Genomic DNA, 22157 nt, shown 5'->3' with positions numbered 1-22157 from the left:
ATGTGGTGTATTACGTTGATTGATTTGCGAATGTTAAACCATCCCTGCATCCCTGGAATAAATCCCACTTGATCATGGTGTATAATCTTTTTAACGTATTGTTGTATGCGATTTGCTAGTATTTTATTGAGGATTTTTGCATCGATGTTCATCAGTGATATTGGTCTGTAATTTTCTTTTTTTGTGTTGTCCTTGTCTGGTTTTGGTATCAGGGTAATGTCAGCTTCGTAGAATGAGTTAGGGAGCTTCCCCCCCTCCTCAATTTTTTGGAAGAGTTTGAGAAGGATAGGTATTAAGTCTTCTTTGAATGTTTGGTAGAATTCACCAGGGACGCCGTCGGGTCCTGGACTTTTATTTTTGGGGAAGTTTGTGATTACTGTTTCGATCTCCTTACTAGTGATTGGTCTATTCAAATTCTCTACTTCTTCTTGATCCAGTTTTGGAAGGTTGTATGATTCTAAGAATTTATCCATTTCTTCCAGATTGTCAAATTGGTTGGCATATAGCTTTTCATAGTATTCTCTTATAATCTTTTGTATTTCTGAGGTGTCTGTTGTAACCTCTCCTCTTTCATTTCTGATTTTACTTATTTGTGCCTTCTCTCTTTTTTTCTTGGTGAGTCTAGCTAAAGGTTTGTCTATTTTGCTGATCTTTTCAAAGAACCAGCTCTTGGTTTTATTAATTTTTTCTATTGTTTTTTTGGTCTCTATTTCATTTATTTCTGCTCTGATTTTTATTATTTCCCTTCTTCTACTGATTTTGGCCTTTGTTTGTTCTTCTTTTTCCAGTTCCTTCAGGTGCATTGTTAGATTGTTTATTTGAGATTTTTCTTGTTTGTTGAGATAGGCCTGTATCACTATAAACTTCCCCCTTAGAACTGCTTTTGCTGTATCCCATAAATTCTGGCATGTCGTATTTTCATTTTCATTTGTCTCCAGGTATTTTTTGATTTCTTCTTTGATTTCTTCGTTAACCCAGTCGTTGTTCAGTAGCATTTTGTTTAATCTCCACGTATTTGTGGCTTTTCTGATTTTCTTCCTGTAGTTGATTTCTAGTTTCATACCGTTGTGGTCAGAAAAGATGCTTGGTATTATTTCAATCTTCTTAAATTTATGGAGACTTGTTTTGTGGCCTAATATGTGATCAGTCCTGGAGAATGTTCCATGTGCCTTTGAAAAGAACGTGTATTCTTCGGTTTTTGGATGGAATGCTCTGTATATATCTACTAGGTCCATCTGTTCTAGTGTGTCATTTAAGGCCAATGTTTCCTTATTGATCTTCTGTTTGGATGATCTATCCGTTGGTGTAAGTGGAGTGTTAAAGTCCCCTACTATTATTGTGTTACTGTCTATTTCTGTTTTTATGTCTGTTAATAATTTCTTTATATTTAGGTGCACCTACATTGGGTGTGTAGATATTTACAAGTGTTATATTCTCTTGTTGGATTGTTCCCTTGATCATTATGTAATGCCCTTGTCTCTTTTTACAGTTTTTGTTTTAAAGTCTATTTTGTCTGATATGAGTACTTCTACCCCAGCTTTCTTTTCATTGCCATTTGCGTGGAGTATCTTTTTCATCCCTTCACTTTCAGTTTGTGAGTGTCTTTAGGTCTGAAGTGTGTCTCTTGTATGCAGCATATATATGGGTCTTGTTTTTTTATCCAGTCAGCCACCCTATGCCTTTTAATTGGAGCATTTAGTCCATTGACATTTAAAGTAGCTATTGATAAGTATGTACTTACTGCCATTTTTTAACTTTTTTTTTTCCTCAGTGTTTTAGTAGTCCTTCTCTGTTCCTTTCTTCTTCTATACAGAATTGATGGTCACTTTAGTTTGACCTCTGTCTGAAAGCTGTACTCTTTAACTCCCTTCCTCCCTCATGTTTTTGATATCATATCTAACCTCTTTTTTGTGCATTTGTATCCATTACGTTCTAATCATGGAAATAGATAATTTTTCCTATTTGTGGTCTTTTCTTTTCCCCTTAAATCAGTCCCTTTAACATTTCTTGTAGCACTGGTTTCTTGGTGACAAACTCCTTTAATTTTTGCTTATCTGGGAAAATTTCGATCTCTCCTTCCATTTTGAATGATAGCCTTGCTGGGTAGAGTATTCTTGGCTGTAAGTTTTTTCCTTTCAGAACTTTAAATATATTGTGCCATTCTCTTCTAGCCTGTAAGGTTTCTGCAGAGAAGTCAGCTGATAGCCTTATGGGGTTTCCTTTGTACGTAACTTGACATTCTCTTGCGGCTTTTAGGATTCTCTCTTTATCTTTAATTCTGGACATTTTGATTATGATGTGTCTTGGTGTGGGCCTCTTTGGGTTTATCTTGTTTGGGGCTCTTTGTGATTCCTGTACCTGGAGGTCTGTTTCCTTCCTTAGGTTAGGGAAGATTTCATCTCTTATTTCTTGAAATAGCTTCTCTGACCCCTTGTCTCGCTCTTCTCCTTTCGGGACACATATAACACGGATGTTAGTGCACTTGATGTTGTCCCAGAGGTCCCTTAGACTGTCCTCAGTCTTTTTAATTCTTTTCTCTTTTACCTGTTCACCTCAGGTAATTTCTTCTAGTCTTTCGTCCAGCTCACAGATCCATTCTTCTGTATCCTCTACTCTGCTTTTGAGTCCCTCTAATGAATTTTTCATTTCCAGTATTGTATTCTTCATTTCTGATTGGTTCTTTTTTATATCTTCCATTTCTTTGTTGACATTCTCACTGAGTTCATCTATTCTTCTCCCCACATCAGTGAGCATCCTTAGTTTGAACTCTCTGTCGGGTAGGTTGCTCATTTCTCTTTCACTTAGTTCCTTTTCTGAGGTTTTGTCCTGTTCCCTTACTTGGAATGTAGTCTTTTGCCTCTTCATTTTGCCTCTTTCCCTGTGCTTGTGTCTACGTATTAGGTAGGTCAGCTACGTCTCCTGCTCTTGGATAGGTGACCTTATGTAAGTGATGGCTTAGGAGGCTTCCAGTGTGCTTCCCTCAGTTCTCAATGTTCCAGGGGTGACCCCTATGTGGGCTATGTGTATCCTTCTGCTGTGGCCTGTTTGCTCTCCCTGTAGGCGCCCAGGGAGGCTGAGTTATGCTCCTGGCCAGCTGTTATAATGCTCAGCTGCTTGTAGTTGTTGTGGGCCCTTCAGTCTCTTTATCAGGTGTGGGGAGCCCCAGCACAGTTGGCTGTAAGTTCTAATACCACATTTGTGTTGCAGTATTTCTTTTAAGTGAGTAGGCCCCCACCGTGGCAGGTTGTTAGGCTCAGGGCCTTACAATTGCTGTAAGCCTCTAGTCTATTAGGTGTCTTGTCAGCTCTCTGAGGATTGTAGCTGGGTGGGGCTGGCCTCAGGCACAGGAGCACCCTATTGTTTCAGGTTTTGGAAGGTGGAGCAAACCTCCTATGTGGGTCTTTGAGAAGTACAAGTCTTCTGCGGCTGAGAAGCCCTGCCGCCCAGAGGTCCACACACACAGTCAACACAGTCCTGCCCCGTGTGAGCGCCCCGACCTCCCCAAGCGGACCCAGACTCTCCACGGCGGGAGCCCCACACACTCTGCCACCACCCCACACTCTCCACCCACTCCTTGTGCACACCCTGCCCTGCTCAAGTCAACTCAGTTGCCAGGCTGCAGAGAATCCAGTCACCAATCTATGCAGGCCCACAAGTTGCCTGAGGGCTTGTTGTTGGGTGGGGCCAGTCTCTAGGGTGGGCTGCCTGCCCTGACTGAGCTGGATTAAATCGGTGCTCTAGCAGTTGGGGCAGACCCTGGGCTAGGAGGCCTCAGGGAGAACTCCAATGGCGTCTGTGTCAGCACGCTCACACCAGGCCACAACAATGGCCGCCGCCAATGTCCCAGTCCCTGGAGAGGTCTCACCCCTCACCGAGATGCACTCAGGGCCTATTAGGTGAGTCTCTTGTCACCAAAGCACTGTACACCTTTCTTTCTGGTGATTTTAGGGTGCTTCCTGAAACGGGTGAGTTTGCGCACGGGCCCTTTAAGAGCCAGTTTTAGTTTCTTTGTGAACCGGGTTTTCTGGGGGTGCTCCCCAGTGTTTTAGTAGCAGGCACAGTCAGATATTATGCCGCTGGTGTCGATTGTGCTGGGTCCACAATATGCCCACAGCAGGGGCGCTCCCCGGCTCAGGACCCCGCACCTCCTGGGAGGCTGCGTACCTGTGAGCTGCTCCCGGCGGCCGTGAAGCTGGCGGCTTGTGAAGGCGACGTTTTTCCTCTCCGGAAGGGAGTCTCTGCCTCTTCCACCTCAGTTAGGATTGTCCGTTGTTGCAGGAGTTCCTCTTATCCAGTTTTCAGTTCTGTCTCAGGGGTAACCTTTCCTCGAGTAGTTGTAAATTGGCTGTGTCCACGGGAGGAGGTGAGTTCAGAGTCTGCCTACGCCGCCATCTTGACTCCTCTCCTCAAAAATAGGTTTTTTTCCTTTGTACTTGCAGAAATTCCTTCATTGTAGAGAATAACATAAAAAAGGTATTTCCTGTCTTTTTAAATCAATATGCATTTATTATAATGTTTCACTGAAGTAAAATTCAAATGTGTATGAAAAACAAAAATGAAGTCAAGAAAGATCACTACTTAATTATATGTCTTTTTAAATGTGCATTATGTAGTGAGGTATGATCATATTTGCATTTAAAAAAGCAATGAGAAAATACATGGACTTTTATTTTTGGGGGTTTTGTTTTTCTTTTTTTCAGGGAAAGATTCGCCCTGAGCTAACCCCTGTTGTCAATCTTCCTCTTTTTTTTTTTTTCCTCCCCAAAGCCCTAATACATTGTTGTATATCCTAGTTTTAAGTCTTTCTAGTTCTATGTGAGCTGCTGCCACAGCATGGCAACTGACAGACAGGTGGTGTGGTTCCCTGACTGGGAAAGGAATCCAGGGAGCCAAAGCAGTGAGAGCTCCAAACTTTAACCACTCGGCCATCATGATGGGCTCACTCATGGACTTTTGTTTTTTAAGTAAAAATGGATATAAATCAGATTTCATTTAAATAAAAAAATTAAATAGAATTATTTCTACTGCAAAATATTTTCAAACTATGTTTATGCAATATATTGTACCATACTTTATCAAGACCCTACAAATTTTCTATTCACATTTTCAAGACATATTTTTCATATCTATATTTTTCTATCTATCCATCTATCTCCACATACACACATATATATAGTATTTATGTAGGTAATTAAATGCTGAACTGGGAGCAAGAGATCAGGAGAGTCAGAGTCTAATCCGCTGAACTGCCAGGCTATGTTGAGGAAGTCAAATTCTCTTTGTGAATTGCAGCTGCCTTATTTGAAAAAGAGAGTGAGATTAGGATGCTCTCATTTCTACATCAGTCAAATGAAGATATTACTACTCTACTTATCATGCATTGTAAGAAATATAATTAAATAATTTAATACAATTAAAGAATTTAGCAAAATGCTTGACACGTAGAAAGTATCCCAACATTATTTAAGATCATTTCCAATTCTAACATTCTGCTATTCAGCAACCAAGTTTCTCTTTATTTTTTTTTCTGTGTTTAATGGAAATAAAGTACAACACAACCACAAATTATTCATTTGTGCTCTTCTCCTTCCCCTTTCAGGGCACTGAAAGCACAGCACTTAATCCAGCTGTTCACCATTTTAACCTGAGAGGTTGTTGAAAATAAATCCTGTTTACAAGGCTTTCTAAAGTCCACTGATGATTTCAAAATAGCTTGAGAATCAATTAGATTAACTGAAACATTTTCTACTCAGACATCTATTAGAAAACTGATATCTGTATAATGCTTCTTTGACATTGTGAAACCTCTGTCATCTCAGCTCTACAAAATGAGTACTAAAAATTAATACTTGAAGGCATATTTTTTTCAAATAGTGTTTTTTCCTGAAAATTCTCATTTCTGGTTAGCATTAGGTTAATATGAATAGTGACTTTTTCTTTGAAAATTACTAGCTCATCTTTTTACGGTCTCTCTCTCTCTATATATATATATATACACACACGTACATAATATTTTTAGACAAAAAAAACTCAAAGTAAAGAAAAAATATTTTATCAGTCCTTTTTCTTTATCTTCAACAATTGTAAGAGTGAATAATAATTGAAATACAAAATATGGTTAAAATTGTGGTACACTGAACACAATTAGACGATTTGAGTCTTAGATCAATCTGATAGTAATTAAATTAGTAACTTTGACAAGTCATTCAACCTCTCTGGACTGCAGTTTCTTCATCAAATAATCAATGATTTGGATTGTATTACCTGTAAAACACTATAAAATGTATTTCTGAGATATGTGACTGTTGGTATAACCAATTAGGTGGACTTTGCTAAAGCAGGCATTATGTTTATCTTGTTCCCTCCTATATCAACAAATACCTAGAAATCACTCATCACAAGTAGACTTCCAATAAATATTAATGTACAAAAAATGCAATTTTCTTTTATTAGTTTGATGTAGTTTTGAATAGAAATTTTCAAAATCAATAGGCACAACAATATACTCCAAATAACACACAAAGTGCATGCAACCAAATTCTAAGGCACTTATAAAAATTAAAATTTCAGAAATTTCATGCAATTAACTTTCTATGGGCTTATTCTCATCATGTAGGGATATGTGCTCTGATGTAAGCCAAGATAGAACTTAGTTGCCAAAACAAAATGGGAACTTGAAATCTCTATAGTATCCATCAATATCCACTACAGATAACTTGGTTTTACTTGTAATAGACTTCCAACCATCATCCATTTGGTTAAAGCAAAAATAAAATTTTAATCTCCAAAGTCAACTACCACATATATTCCATATATCATTTTCTGAAGGCACATGGCATTGCGTAATTTGCAACACATCTAAGGGGACTAATTCTACTGAACAATTTGAATCTAATGGAATCTCTTGTTACCAGTAGCAGTGGTGAGAGTACAGCTGACTTCATTTCAAAAGGTACTACACTGCTCTGAAGTAGTTCTTATTATAGAAAATTGAAAACATGCTTGACATCATTTCAAAAATAGGTATTTTAGGGGAAATTACCACCTGATCCATTCCAAGATAAAAGAATGTGCCAATAATATAAATGTCAAATGCCAACTCTCATAAAATATGTCCAAAATCCTAATAGGCTCTGAGTAATATAATTTCAAACACATAAATAATATCTTATATTTATGTGTAACATCTTATATGTATTATATATACTTAACATTACAATTACCTTATGATACTCAGATTAAAATAGAGTCTTGTGTCTTTCAAGAAAAAAATAATGCACCTAAGTCTGAAAGTTGAATTATCTGATCAAGATTTAAGTACTGCTGTTAAATTACGTTGTCAGCCTTGTAATAAATTCTGATTAAGAATTTACACCTTTGTGAACAGATTAGCAGACCTAATTGATTTTGATCTGTTAACTTCAATTTGCGGCTTTAAAAATGTGTAACCTCACCCAGATTTATGATTTGAAATTCTTGTCTTTGAATTAATGAATTTTACATCTGTTCTCATATTAAGGAGAATTTTGGTTAAGTACATACATTTCTCTGAGTGGAAACTCTGCCTTGACTCCTGGGCATTGCATATATTTTCATAAATGTCCCCATTTTTTAATTTCCAAACATTTGAAGCACTAATTTTATATATCATTTACTATCTACCAACCACCAGTTTCTACTTCCTTGTAATTATGAGAACTGATCCTGTGTTTTATCTTCTCACCATCATGCTGGACTTTGCCTGCAGTGATGGACATATGGTCAGGATGTTCTAACTCAGTTATTAACATACCATGTTGCACATAACAATCATTTATCGTAGAAGCTGTTAGAGACTTAGAAAAGCCATGCACAACAATTATAAATTATCACTTGTAATTATATTTTAAGGTTTGAAAAATCATGGTTTATAGGAATTCATTATGTGAAGATGAGTTTCTGTTCAAAATAAATATAGAACCTGAGTGCAAGCTCTATTTTCTGGTTCTTATTTCATCCACTTTATTAAATTTTCACATCAAATACATCAAAATTATTTTGGTCCGTTGATAAACAATATGATCCTACATCATATGGTACTTAAGCATGCTCAAAGTATTTTTATATCATACAAATAAACTTTTTTTGCTTAAATAGACATCAATAAAATTTATTGAGGCAGCTCATTAGCCTCAAGGACAATTGCAGCATGTTTATAAGAAAGATTTTCTGTTTTAATTGATGTTATGGAGATTTTTACAGTCATTTCCTTTATCATTGCCAATAACAACTTCGCCGCCTCCAAAACTTTGATTAGAGGGAAGCCACATTCTGACCAACACTTCCGAATTTTCCAGTTCTCCTTCTACTACTTCTTCTGAAAAATGTATTTCACCTCATCAGGATCTCTAGCTTTGACTACCTGTTGGTCTTTCTTCATCCTTCCTTTTATGCACTTATTTTCCTCTTTAGCCACTTTGATTACATGGTCCATCCTATCATCATTCCTTTGCGTATATCCTTAAAGCTCTGTCCTCTTTTCCCTCCTACATGTCTGGGACATGGGGAAGTGATTGTGGCGTTTGCCTTGGGCACAAAATGTAAAGAGGCACCAAAAACATAATCAAGATAAACAATATTTTAATGCAGTATTTTAAAAATAAAAGTTGATGCAAAAAATCCACCATAAGCCAAACGTCAAATTAAAGATACACGCAGTATGAGTATTTTTCTTTTTGTCTCAGGCTCCGATATGGCTCAGCTAGGCACTATTACTGATCCTGCCTACCAAATCATTTATCTTCACATTGTCTAAGAAATTGACTTAATTCTATCCCAATTCACTAGTCTTCGTCTTTTTCATTTGGGAGGCTGGGTATAATATTGGAAAAAATAGAAATTTTGGAGTCAATCTAACGAAGTTTCAAGTCCGTGCTTTGCTGTGTATGATGTTTTAACTTTGGTGAATTTACATAAATACATTAGGGTCTTAGTTAACTGGTCTGTAAAATGGGGATAAAAATAAAAGATGATCAATTTTGGTTGAATAAGTAATTATAAAGTGTGGCAATCTGCTTTCAGAAATTCATCCTCTCTATTCCTAGTTTAAGTTGGCTATGCTTTCTAAAGTTGCTTAAATATGCCATGCTGCTTTTGAACTTGGTACATGCTGAATCGAGGCGCTCCTCCTTCCCTTCTTCCCCATGCTTCATCTCATAAAAGCACTACTTGTCCTTCAGAACTCAGCCAGGTTGCCACTTCCTCAAGAGACTGTTCCCTAACCCCTAACTAGATCACATTCCCCATTGTAAGTATTTGTATCAGCATGCACTTTGTAGTATTTGTCAAACTTGAAATGATTCATTTGTGCAATTAATTGTTTAATACCTGCCTCGTATACTAAATTGCCAGTGAGAGTTCAGTTTCTTTCTTTTTTCCTTGGTACGTTATTCCCAACATATAGCACAGCGCCTGGTAAATAGTAGGCACTCAAAGCAAGGAAACCAACAAAAAACATTGTTTTATGAGTAATGTTTGAATGAATGGTGTCAATCTTTTATCAGTTGATTTTCTTTCCATCAACATTCTAATCAAAGATCTAGGAAGACAAAGACAAAAAATATTCAAAGGATTTATTCCGAGATTTTACAGGATGTACAGCAGGGTAAGGTTTATGCAAAGAATTTCAGGATATTTTATAATCATAGGGCTTATTATGTTAGGTTAATATGTCAGCAATAAATTATCATAATCTCCTGTTGTACTTAAAATACATATTATATAATTCAACATTCATTCCTGTTAACATATCTTGAAACACTCTAAATAAAAAGCTACATTCTTAAAATGACAAAAAAATCTTTCCAAAAAAATGCCAATGAAACATTTAATAGCAAACCATTAAATAATTTGCGTATACTCTGAAATATTACAGCTACAGCAAAATAAAAATATAACTACCAGGAACCAGGATATAAATTATTATTATTTACCTAGAAAATCACTTAGCTGTGTGACTTGGAAGAACCTCAGAGTCCTCACCTATATAATTTTACAAAACACACGTTTATTTGAAAACAAAATCTCATGAGATAAGTGATGTTTTTAAACTGCAAAACAATACAAATATTTATGCTTACTTGTATAATTATTATATACAAGGTGATTTTCTAGTCTAAAGGCATTTTGAGAGTTCATAAAATTTACTTTTAGTGCTGTACTAAAGAATTTGCCTAACATTGCAATTAGGCAATTTTTAAGACTGAAAACGCTAAGTGACTTATAATACATTTTTAGCATTTATCTTGCTGGAAATTATTCTCCTTTCCTTTAAAGCCTCAAATGGCCCTTTGGCAAACCAGTGGGCGTGATTTTCTGGCCCCAGAGACTACAACATGCTTCAAAAAAGCCATCAAAATTCAGCTCAGGTGTCTGCAATCCAGTATAGGCTTCTCATCTTTAGTCATGATGTCATGCTTCAAAGGACAGCATTATAAGAATATAGTTACTCCATGACAGCTAGCAGCCCTGCTATGAAAACCTTGGCCCTAGAAAAACATAAAAATCTTAACTCGAAGATGTGATCAAGTTAAGCTCCCTTCATACGCACCTGAAACACAAAAAGCGGAGTCTGAGGTTACTCAGCTGTGAAGTAACAACGCTATTGCAAGGTGATCACTGAGCTATCTTCTTGTTTGTCCATGAAATGCATTTTGCTAAATCTAATGGATTCGATAACAAAGCAGAGAGATGATACCTGGAACAAAATGTTCACATATGAAACTAACAATTGTGGGTTGTCTATGATGGAAGTGACAATAATTAACTATATTTTATAAGGCTAATGTGAATAAAGTCATCATGAGAAGTGTTAATACAAAACTCCTAAAATGCATTTTAAAAGTATTAATGAATATGCAAAGTTATGATTCATCTATAAATATATTTTATAGAGATTATACAATCTTCTAGTTATTACATTAAAAAATCTTTCACAAATTTTCAACGGATGCACTTAACTATCATGAGTTTTCCTCTTCATATAAATGAACGCTTTCCTGAAATGATTTTTCCATAAATCCAAAAAGTTGCTTAATACATAAAAACACTGCAAACATTTTATAAATTTGTATTTTCATTAATTTTGTGTACTACTTTTACTTTTATATTTACTAAGAGTAAAGTTCTAATTCTCTGCCATGTACTTTAAGAGGCTAGTAAACTCAAATGCTGACAGTTGTATTTACATCCAAAATTATATTTGCAGAAACAGTAAAATGAAATGAATTTTCACTCCAAGTATGGAAATTACCAAGTTATTTAATTAATATCACAGAGATTTAGAGTCAGAATTAAGCATTAAAAAGTACATAGTTAAGCACATTTTTTACAGATGAGTATACTGAGGAACAAGGTAGTTTGGGGTTCCACAAGGGATCACTCTCCTGGTTACTGACAGATCAGTATCTCTCCTGAATGCCAATATCCTACAGATAGATTCATCTTATTACAAAATTATCTTGAAACATACCTAAATTTAAAACAATAGATTTAATGTCGATGATTAATTTAAATTCTTGAAGGATTAATTATTATTAGGAAGATATTTTATCACTATAAATTTATGTTTAATTACATCTAAATGTATGATAGACATTCCCTTAGACTAGAATGGGAGAAATTCTTCTTATGACAAATGTAAGAATATTTGTTCAATATTATTTAATAGTAATCTGAAAGAGTCTATTTAAATATTTGTTTTGTTATAGATGAAGCAATTCCATGGAGACACTTATTTCTATGCAACATACAACTCATGAAATAGATTTCATATACAATTGTCTATAACATATTCAATTCCACATTCATTTTTGTTTTAAATTATCACTCAGTTATAATCACATTGCATAAAAGCAAATAAATATAAGAAAATGTTTATAGTGAAAGAAAGAAAAATCATATGACCCATAGGCTCAAAACAGAATTTTGACTTGTTAAACTAGTCAGTTTACTATAAAATAAATGTAAAGCCAAGAAATGCCATAGTAATAAGAACAGAAATTACATTTTGAACAGAAATATAAATATACATGTAGGAATTCATATCTTCATATTCTAAACTTCATTTGGTCATGTTTGACCCCAAATATCAATCTGCCAAAATTTGTTCCTCTGACTGATTTTTATCGGTGGTTGGATGAAATAAGAAAAAATCGTATACTGAATGCCAGTTGTCACGTCTTGCAGCTTTGCCCCTCTTGAGCATCCACACTGAAAACATCAGCTTTCCTAGCAGACTGTAGTTGAATACAGTGTGATTCTTTTCTTTGCTATGAAATAGTCAAATTATTTCTTTAATTAAAGATACTGATAGGAACAAAAGGCATATTTTCTAAATGCATACATGAATTAGGCAAGAGGGAAGCTAATATTAAATTACGATCTTAATATTCAAGCCCATTTTAATAGTTGCAAAATTTTGAACTCAACCCTCAAAATGAAATTTAACACATTTAAAATTCTATTGTAATGATTTTACTCACTTCCTAGTACAGTATAGTTGATAACTGTTATTTTTTTTTTTTGCAACTTGATCTGTTTATCTATCTATCATCTAAGTGGTTGAAGATGAATAGAAATGCCCTGCTATCAAAAGTTGCTAACTTCTTGAATGTTACATTGTAAGAGACAGTATTTTTTCTCCGATAATTTATTTCACCTCTGAGTCTAGGATAGCAAATTTTAGGAATAAACACCAACTGTAAAACATTCAGTGATATGTAAGGAATCCAATTGTTAACATTATGTTTTTATTTTTTATACAAGATGATTACATAAAATATTTATAATAACTCAGTTATTTTGAAAATATATTTGTTCTATGTGACTTCAGACAGCAAAAATAGGAACCGTTTTTGAATAAAACACATGAATAATCTGGTGGACAAGGAGGTTTTTGTACACATGCCACGGGACTTCCTAACAACTCAGGCGGTCCAATTTCGTACAGATGGCTCCTTGTGATAATGACATTCCACTTATAGATACCAACGTTAAGAGACTGAGTGACAGTATGGTCAAAGATGATGAAGAGGGGATTCATGCATTGAAGTATTTTGTACTAATGTGATTTTATGATCATGTGGAAGTTTACCATGCAACTTTAATATTTAATATTCATTATAATGTAGAATACAAGCTGTATATCAATAAAATACCTTATATGATTTTACACAGCAATTACAAAGACCATGAAAGGATTTTGGGATTGGGAATGAGATATTTATACAAATAATTATCTTTGAATGTTGAAGCATAATAATAAACACCTGTGAATAAACTACACCGCTTATGAAGTAGAACATTATCAATTGTTATAGATTTAATTTTTCCCCCAAATTTTTATGCGATGGTGGTGGTATTCAGAAGTTGGGCCTTTGGGAGATGATTGAGTCATGAGGACAGACTTTCATGAATGGGAAGAGTGACCTTTTAAAAGAGATCCCAGAGAGCTGCCTTGCCCCCTTCCACCATGTGAGATTATAGTGAGAAAATGGCCACCAGACACCTTGACCTTGGGCCTTCAAGTCTCCAGAACTGTGAGAAACTTCTGTTTATATAAACTACCCAGTCTATAGTATTCTGTTATAGCAATCCCAGTGGATTAAGACACCAATACAGATGAAGTGCATACTCCCTCCCTACTAGAAATAAGTTTAATCTTAATTTTGGTACTTTATTATTCTTCCAAGTTGCACTTTGTACCACTCTTAGACCAGTCAGCAGGAAAGGCCCTTGTCCTGGACACTACACTTAGAGAGTACTACATTATCACAATTATAAAAACAATGCATCTTTAAGAATAAATATCTTTCACTCTCAGGACCCAGTCCCCAGTAATGGCTCAGTATGACTCATAACTCTAAACAGCCACTCTTGTGACTAGCCCTTCAAGTCCCAGAAAGATACTTCTCCACATCTCTTGTCTTAAATCCTTGAGGAGAAGACAAAATGTGCTCTGATTGTCACGTGCCCCACTTAAATAGAACACAGACATTACTGCTGAGGGTGAGGAGGACTTGAATGATCGAAACACTTAGGTAAAGGAAAACACGATTTAATTAATGTGTCAAATAGCATGACTAGCACAGGTTCTTCTACAAGGAAGTGTCATTTCCAGAGTGCTGAACACTCTTTGTGTTTCTTCTCTTTGAGTCATTTGGTTCAGTAGTATGTAGGAATTAGTGTTGTATTCACAACAGATGCACATTTCATAATATTAAACAATTCATGTCAACCTTTTTTGTAGATAGATAGATAGATAGATATGGAGAGACAGAAAGACACACACACATACACAGAGATAAATGTAGAAGTAACATGAATAATGTTTGATACAGATTATTTGTATTACAGAAAACATTTAATGTTGTTTTGAGATAAAATTTTTATGTAAATCATCATCTCAAATATTTTCTCTAGCTCAATAGCTCTCTTCTGTGCTTCTAGAAATCAAGGTACCTGTATATTGCACTTCTAATTGTATTCTCCATTTCTCTTAACCTCTGTTTCTTATCTTCCATCTCCTTATATCCCTGAGCTGAATTCTGTATAATTTCTTAGTTATGTCTTCCAGTTTAGTAAATTCTTCAGTTTTGCCTAGTATGCTGTGAAACATATCTGTTAAGTTAACATCAGCTGTCTTGTGTATTTTCCTTTCTAAAAGCACTTATTGGCATTTTGAAATTCACTTTCTTCCTTTTGATGATGTTTTACTCTCTGCTTATTTTTATTCTTTCATTTTCTAGATAATACACAGGGATGTTTTATATGTTACTAACAAATCTAAGAATTGGTTTTACTGAGGACTCTTATTTTTCTGTTTCTTTACAGTTGTTACGCATGATGCACTTTTTCCCTATTTGTTGCTAACTTTAAAAGATAATTTTTCATTGACTTTTGTCCATGGAATCCTAAGGATATAATTGGTAATGCTTTTCATTAGAGAAATATTGAGCTTATTTCTATTAAGATTAAGATAGAGTACCAATCTGGTGCCACCTTAAATTAATTTCTGAGTTTGCAATTCACACTTTTACAAAGTTGTATAAACTTGTACTCTACATTTATGTGATAGCAGGCTCCCTTTTGGTTGCAAATTATCAGAAGAGATTATTTTTTCACAAATCTTCGGTGTGTTAGGGTGGTTTATTGTTATTTTCCACAAGAAGGTCATGCGATTCACCATCTTGAAATGTATAAAAATTTGAAAATATTGATAATGGATAAGCACTATTAATAATCTCCTATAAAAATAATCTATATCTACTGCCTAACGACCTTAAACTATTGTGATACCAGGCAGATTGTCATACTTGGGACATAAAGTTACATTTTTGTTATTGCTATTAACAATAAATTACATTCACCATATGACAAATACATTAATAGCAGTACCTTATCAACTTTGAAGATTTTAAAATTTTATTTTAATATAAGTAAATTTACTGAATTGTCAAAAACACTCAAAAAGGATTTTATATAATGGGTAAAGAATTTATTTTTCTATTACTATAGATCATAGCCAAAAGTTAGAGTTTTCCATTTTTAATTTTCCTTAATGCCTTATTAAATTATATATTTCATACTTGTTTGTTATATATTCATAATCTTTCCCGATTCAATGCTGCTGAGGATATGACACCTAGAAAATCAATCCATCATTTACAATGTATTAAAGGTAATGGCAGAGGCAAAACTTTATATCTATATATAAACTTATGTGTATATACACACATAAATATAATACGTATATATATTACATTGTGGAATAAGATAAACTCCATAATAGAAAAATTTATGTTGGTAAATGGTACATAAGGGGAGATAATTTTTTTAAAGTGGAAAGAGGCTAGCATTTGAAATGACATTTAGAGGACAAATAAGAATTATAAAAGCTTTGAGATGTTTGACAAAGAAGAAAGAAGAGAGTGGATGTGGGGAACATAGTTTTATGAGAAATATACCAGAAAAGGTGATTTGCAACTTAATGAAAGAATGACTTTTGTTGATAAATCCTAGTATGCTCATGACTTCAACTTGGTTTTTAATTATATTTTACTTGTCCCTTCCCTGCTACCAATAAGAAGAGAAATAGGAAGAAAGATGATCTAGGATTCCTCAGAAAATAGCACTAGAAACAAGAAGAAAACACCATAGTCTACTAACGGATGCAAGACGTGTATAAAATAACTGTCATTAGATTCCAGAATGCTGGTTAACTGTGCATTCATACAATTGTGCACATATTATATGTGGTAAAAATTGCAAATTTGGGGTTAGAGGTATGAGAGATATTTATCTGAACTTTCCTTCTGGTTTCAGAGTTCCATAGAAATTATGACTTCTGATTTTTCTTTTTCTATATGCAGAGAAATATTATTGATTGTATATTGCTAATGATTAGTGATACCTATATATAGAACATATTATATTTACTGGTGTTGATTTGTGAGCTCCTGGAATATTTCATTACAAAGAGCTTGCACTCAATTATTGTTTGGTTGCCTGAATGATCTTTCCAATCTTATGATAAATTTCATTATCATGTCTCATTATCAGTATATTCATTGAGATTATCTATGGATATCTGTTTGATATCTGAGTTCTGGACAAACTCTTTTACATAACTATAAATACAGTGGACATTTCTTTAAAGAGAAAGTTAAAATAATAGTATTGATATAAACAGGCAATATCACTTATCGATTGCTGGGAATGAACTTTGGAGTTTAAGAAATTTGATTCTAACCCAGGCTTTATCACTGATAGGCTTGTGATCTTCTCCCCAGCCCCCCGACCCTCAAAGTCTAAGCACTGGTTTCCCTATTTGTGAAAAGATAGTAATAATACCACCTCATGGAGAAGTTGTGAAGATTCTACGAATATTATTTGGAAAATATTTGGCATAGTGCTTAGTCAATGAGCTCCTCACTATGCAACCACTACTATTACTATTTTAGGTATTCATTATTTGAAGTGCCTGCTTTGCAATGTATTCAAGGGAATAAAGTTATCCAAATACCAAAGGACACTTTTTTATATCTAATATCATGATATAAAATCAGAGAACAGCATGGTATCAAGATAAGAGTTTCAACACCTGTCATTGTATCATTGAATATGCTGGTGCAAGTAACTATGCACTGGGTTTCAGGTGTTACTGTGGGATGATTGCTATCATCTAAGTGTGTGTGAGGGATTGAAGACAAGTGACTGCAAAGCTGAACCCTGTTGTCACCGTGAATTCAGAAGACTTTCCCAGAATAAAAGGTAACTTGCAACTTTTTCCCACATACTCCAAGCTGTCTAGTCACTTCCAGATTGGCAATATCAACTCCACATCTGGACAGCTCACATATAACCAGTGAAGTGCTCTCCCTCCTGAAGAGCTGGCATTCTCTCAGAGCTTCTTTCCAAGTTCCCTGACTCAGTGCTTATTTCCTTTGTAGAAGGCATCTTTGAATTTGCTTTTGCAACACAAAAGCAAAACCCTATGGAGAGATGGGCTGACTGAGCCTTGCTTAGCTAGAAGCAGGAAGCAACAGGGCACTTTTTGTATCCTAAAGTAAGCAGCATGGCTTTAAACAAGGCGACTAAATCATGCTACTCTGAGTTTTTACTGCAAGGGAGATAAAGATAGGCACCTATCTATACAGTTTATGGGTAATACTCTAGCCTGAATAGGCCTTTTGCTTTACAGAATTGAAAATGAATTGAAGTGGACTGCCTAGTCTTGCTTATTCTTTTGGTGGCCAATGAGAGTTAGATGCCTGCAGTTAATCATATATAGCGTGTGGTAAAATAATGGTTTCTCTGATTACTCTCTTTATGCACTGTGTTTAAGATTGTTACAACATTATCCAACTCAATTTCAGGATTGAATTTCAGAACTTTTGCTACTACCCTATTAATTAGAAAGTGAATACATACATTATTGTCCATCGATAAATGGTACACATGTCTTTTCTTTAACAAAAATAATACTGTTACACTTTCTATTGAAGAAAGATACATTAGATCTTTTTGGGTCATAAATCATTATACCTTTCCTAAACCGTACGGAACTTTAACTTTGAGGTGGAGAGATTCCCAGAAGATCCCAACGACTTTTCATGGGGTTCACTAGGCAGTTTTGACATTTTGGGCGTGGTAATTATTTGTTGTGGGGTCTCTGTCATGCATTATAAGATGTTTAGCAGCATCCCTGGCTTCTACTTACTAGACTCTAGTAGTCACCGCACTGTGTGAGTTGTGACAACCAGAAATGTTTCCTCACATTGCCAAATCGTCTCCTGTTGAGAACCACTGTACAAAGATCTTATCCATCTCTTTAATTCTTTTTTCGTGAACGTATAGTGGAGTTTTCCAGAGCCTACATGATGTGTGATCTCACAACAGATTATCTTGTTCATCTGAAAATGTTTTAATTTTGCCTTTTTAAAAAAAAATTAATGTAGTAAATTATATATATTATAAAATTTGTCATTTTAAGTATACAAATCAGAGGCATTAATTGCTTTCATAATGTTATACAACCATCACCACTATCCATTTCCAGTATATTTTTATCATCTCAAATAGAAACTCTATAAACATTAAGCAATAACTCCCTATTCCTTCATCCTCTCCTCCGCTGCTAACCTCTAATCTACTTTCTGCCTCTATAAATTTGCATATTCTAGATATTACATATAAGTGGAATCATACAGTATTTGTCCTTTGAGTCTGGTTGATTTTACTTAGTATAAAATTTTCAAAGTTCATCCCTGTTTAGGATGTATCATAACTTTATTCCTTTTTATGGCTGAAAAATATTCCACTTTATTTATTAACTACATTTTGTTTATTCATTCATCTATTGAGGAGTACTTGTTTCCACCTTTGACTGTTATGGATAATGCTGTAATGGACATTGGTAGACAAGTATGTTTGAATGCCTGTTTTCAATTCTTTTGAGTATATATCTAGGAGTGGTATTGCTGGGTCCTATGGTAGTTTAACTTTTTGAGCATCGCCAAATTGTTTTCCACAGTAACTGCACCATTTACCTATCCTATGCACAAGAGTTCCAGTTTCTCCACATCTTCTCTGACACTTATTGTTTTCCATATTTTGGACCAATGCCATCCTAGTAGATGTGAAGTGTATAGCATTGTGGTTTTGACTTGAGTTTACCCAATAATGATATTGAGCATCTTTTCATGTGTTTATTGGCCGTTGTATATCTTATTTGGTGAAATTTCTACTCATATACTTTGCCCATTTTGTAATTGAGTTTGTCTTTTAGTTGTTGAGTTTTAGGAGTTTTTAAAATATGTATTCTGAATATTAAGCCCTTCTCAGATATATGATTTGCAAATACTTTTTCCATGCTGTAGGTTGTCTTTTTACTTTCTAGTAATGTCCTTTGATGCGTTTTTTTTTAGTTTGATGAAATCTAATTTATTTTTTTTTCCTGTTGTTTCTTGTACTTTTGGTGTCATATTTAAAAATCCATTGCCAAATCTAAGGTCATGATTTACTCTTATGTTTTCTTCTAAGAGTTTTGTGGTTTTAGCTTTTATATTTAGGGTTTTGACCTATTTTGAGTTAATTTTTGTATATGGAGTGAGGTCAGGGTCCAGCTTCATTTTTTGGCATGTAAAAAGTTAGTGTACCAGCAACATTTGTTGAAGACAATTCTTTCCCCATTTAATAGACTTGGCACCTTTGTCAAAAATGAATTATCCACAGATGTATAGGTTTATTTCTGGACTCTTAATTCTATTTGAATGATATGTATGTCTATTCCTATCCCAGTACCACACTATTTGATTACTGTTGCTTTGTAGTAAGTTTGGAAAGCAGAGAGTGAGAGTCATCTGAATTTGTTCTCCTTTGGCTAGATTATTTTGACTATTCAGGGCCTCTATTCCCAATTTTCTGAATTTTTTTTTTTTTATCATGAAACTATGTTAGATTCTGTAAAATACCTTTGCTGCATCAATGAAAACGATCTTTTTCTTTCTTCTTTTTTTCTTATGTTGAATCAACTTTTCATTTCTGCCATAAATCCCACTAGGTCATGGTATATCATCCTTTTTATATGATGTTGGATTCAGTTTGCTAGGATTTTGTTGAGGATTTTTGCATCTATGTTCATAAGGGATATTGGTCTGAAATTTTCTTGTGATTATTTATCTGGCTTTAGTAGCCGGATAATGCTGAAATCATAGAATGAGTTAGGAAGTATTCCATTCTCTTTTATTTTTTGGATAAGTCTGAGAAGGATTGGTGTTAGTTTATCTAAATGTTTGGTAGACTACACTAGTGAAGCCATCTTATCCTGGACTTTTCTTTTGGGGGCAGTTTTTGATTACTGAGTCAATTTCTCTATTTTTTATAGGTATGTTGAGATTTTCTATTTATTCTTAAGTCAGTTTAGGTAACTTGTGTGTTTCTAGGAATTGTACATTTCATCTAGATTATCTCATATGTTGGAATAAAATTGTTTATATATTTTCTCATAATAATTTTTCTTTCTGTAAGGTTAGCACTAATATGCCCATCTTCACTTTTGACTTTATTTATTTGTGTCTTCTCTCTTTTTTTCTTTGTCATTCTAGCTAGAGATTTTTCAATTTTGTTGATCATTTAAAGGAGGCCACTTTTGATTTTGCTGATTATCTCTATTGTTTTTCTATTCTCTCTTTTATTTATCTCTACTCTAATATTTGGTATTCCATCCCTTCAGCTAACCTTGGGTTTAGTTTGCTGTTCTTTTTCTAGTTACTCAAGGTGGAAAAATATGTTGTTGATTGAGATCTTTCCACTTTTTTAATATAGGCATTTGCGGGTATAAATTTCCCTCTGATCACTGCCTTCACTATGTCTCGTAAGTTTTTGTATGTTGTGTTTTATCTTTCTCTACGAATATTTTCTAATTTCCATTGTGATTTACTTTTTGACCCTTCGTTTATTCAAGAGTGTGCTATTTCCATATATTTGTGAATTTTCCACTTTCCCTTTTGTCATTGATTTGTAGGTTTATTCCATTGTCTTCAGAAAAGACACTTTCTATGATTTCAAACATTTCAAATTTATTGAGACTTCTTTTGGGGCCTAATATGATCTATCTTGGAGAATATCCCATGTATCCTTCAAATTGTGTTTGTTGCCTTTTATCATGCCTTATAATTTTTTCTTGATTTCCGGACGCGATATACCAGGATCTGCTGTAAATAGGTCTTTAGTATTGTGGTGGTGAAGTGTAGGGTAAAGAGAATTGTTCTGTAGTTCTATGATTTAAGTCTCAGTCTTTTTGTGAGCTCCTTTCAAGGAGCCTTTGCCTTGAACTGTGAAGTTAACAAATATTTCTCAGCTTTTTCTCCTCCTTTAGGTGGGATGTGATGGAGCTAGATTTGAGTATTTCCTTTCTCCAGGTCAGTTAGGCTCAGATAATATTCGAGCAGGTTAGGATCTGATTGACTAGTTTCCCCTCAAAGAGGTCCTGGTTAAGAAGAACAGAGTGCTCTGCTATATTTCAGAATGGTTCCTTTTCTCTTAAGATAAGAGGATTTTGCCTAATATTTACTATGGGAACTTGGTCAGGATCCTAGAGGTAAATCTCACAATATTGTGAGGACTCTATGACTGGATCCTCCTGGAGTTTTTAACTCTCAGAGTTGTGCACAATAAGCCTCCAGCAGTTCATCACAGTTCAGATCTTCCTACCCCAGCATTGGTTACTGAGGTGGTTTCCACTCATGAATCCACTCTGGGGAGCCAAGACTCCCTGTAATTGCCTGTCTCTCCAATATTGGGGGCAACATTTTGCCATGTGTCCTCACCTCTCTTATGTATCTAAGAAGAGTTGTTGATTTTTCCGTCTGTTCAGCTTTTTACTTGTTAGGACATAGTGGCAACTTTCAAGCTCCTTACATGTGTAACCCGCTCTATTTGTTTTTGATGTTTCTTTGGGAGATGAAACCTGGGAGCTGCGTAACCCGCTATTTTGCTCTTGCCCTCACTTTTAAAGCTACTTTTACAAGATATAGAATTCTGTGTTGTTAGTCCCCTCCCCCTACTCATTCACTCAGTATTTAAAGATGTTTTCCTTATGTGGTCTAGCTTATTTT

General features: G+C 34.7%; 1 long non-coding RNA gene across 1 annotated transcript in view; it reads left to right on the top strand.

The window, feature by feature from the left end:
- The first annotated feature begins 3852 nt into the window (after positions 1 to 3852).
- The window catches only part of LOC147916417 (uncharacterized), an 83629-nt gene continuing 65324 nt past the window's right edge, over positions 3853 to 22157 (top strand). The window contains exon 1 of the long non-coding RNA XR_015552983.1: positions 3853 to 3896. This is a non-coding gene — a long non-coding RNA (uncharacterized LOC147916417). The remainder of the gene's footprint in view (positions 3897 to 22157) is intronic.

This window comes from Ceratotherium simum, chromosome 8 (genome assembly GCF_057802395.1).
Source record: "Ceratotherium simum simum isolate JZ-2026a chromosome 8, ASM5780239v1, whole genome shotgun sequence".
NCBI classification, from domain to species: domain Eukaryota; kingdom Metazoa; phylum Chordata; class Mammalia; order Perissodactyla; family Rhinocerotidae; genus Ceratotherium; species Ceratotherium simum.
This window is presented reverse-complemented; position numbering and strand designations above follow the sequence as displayed.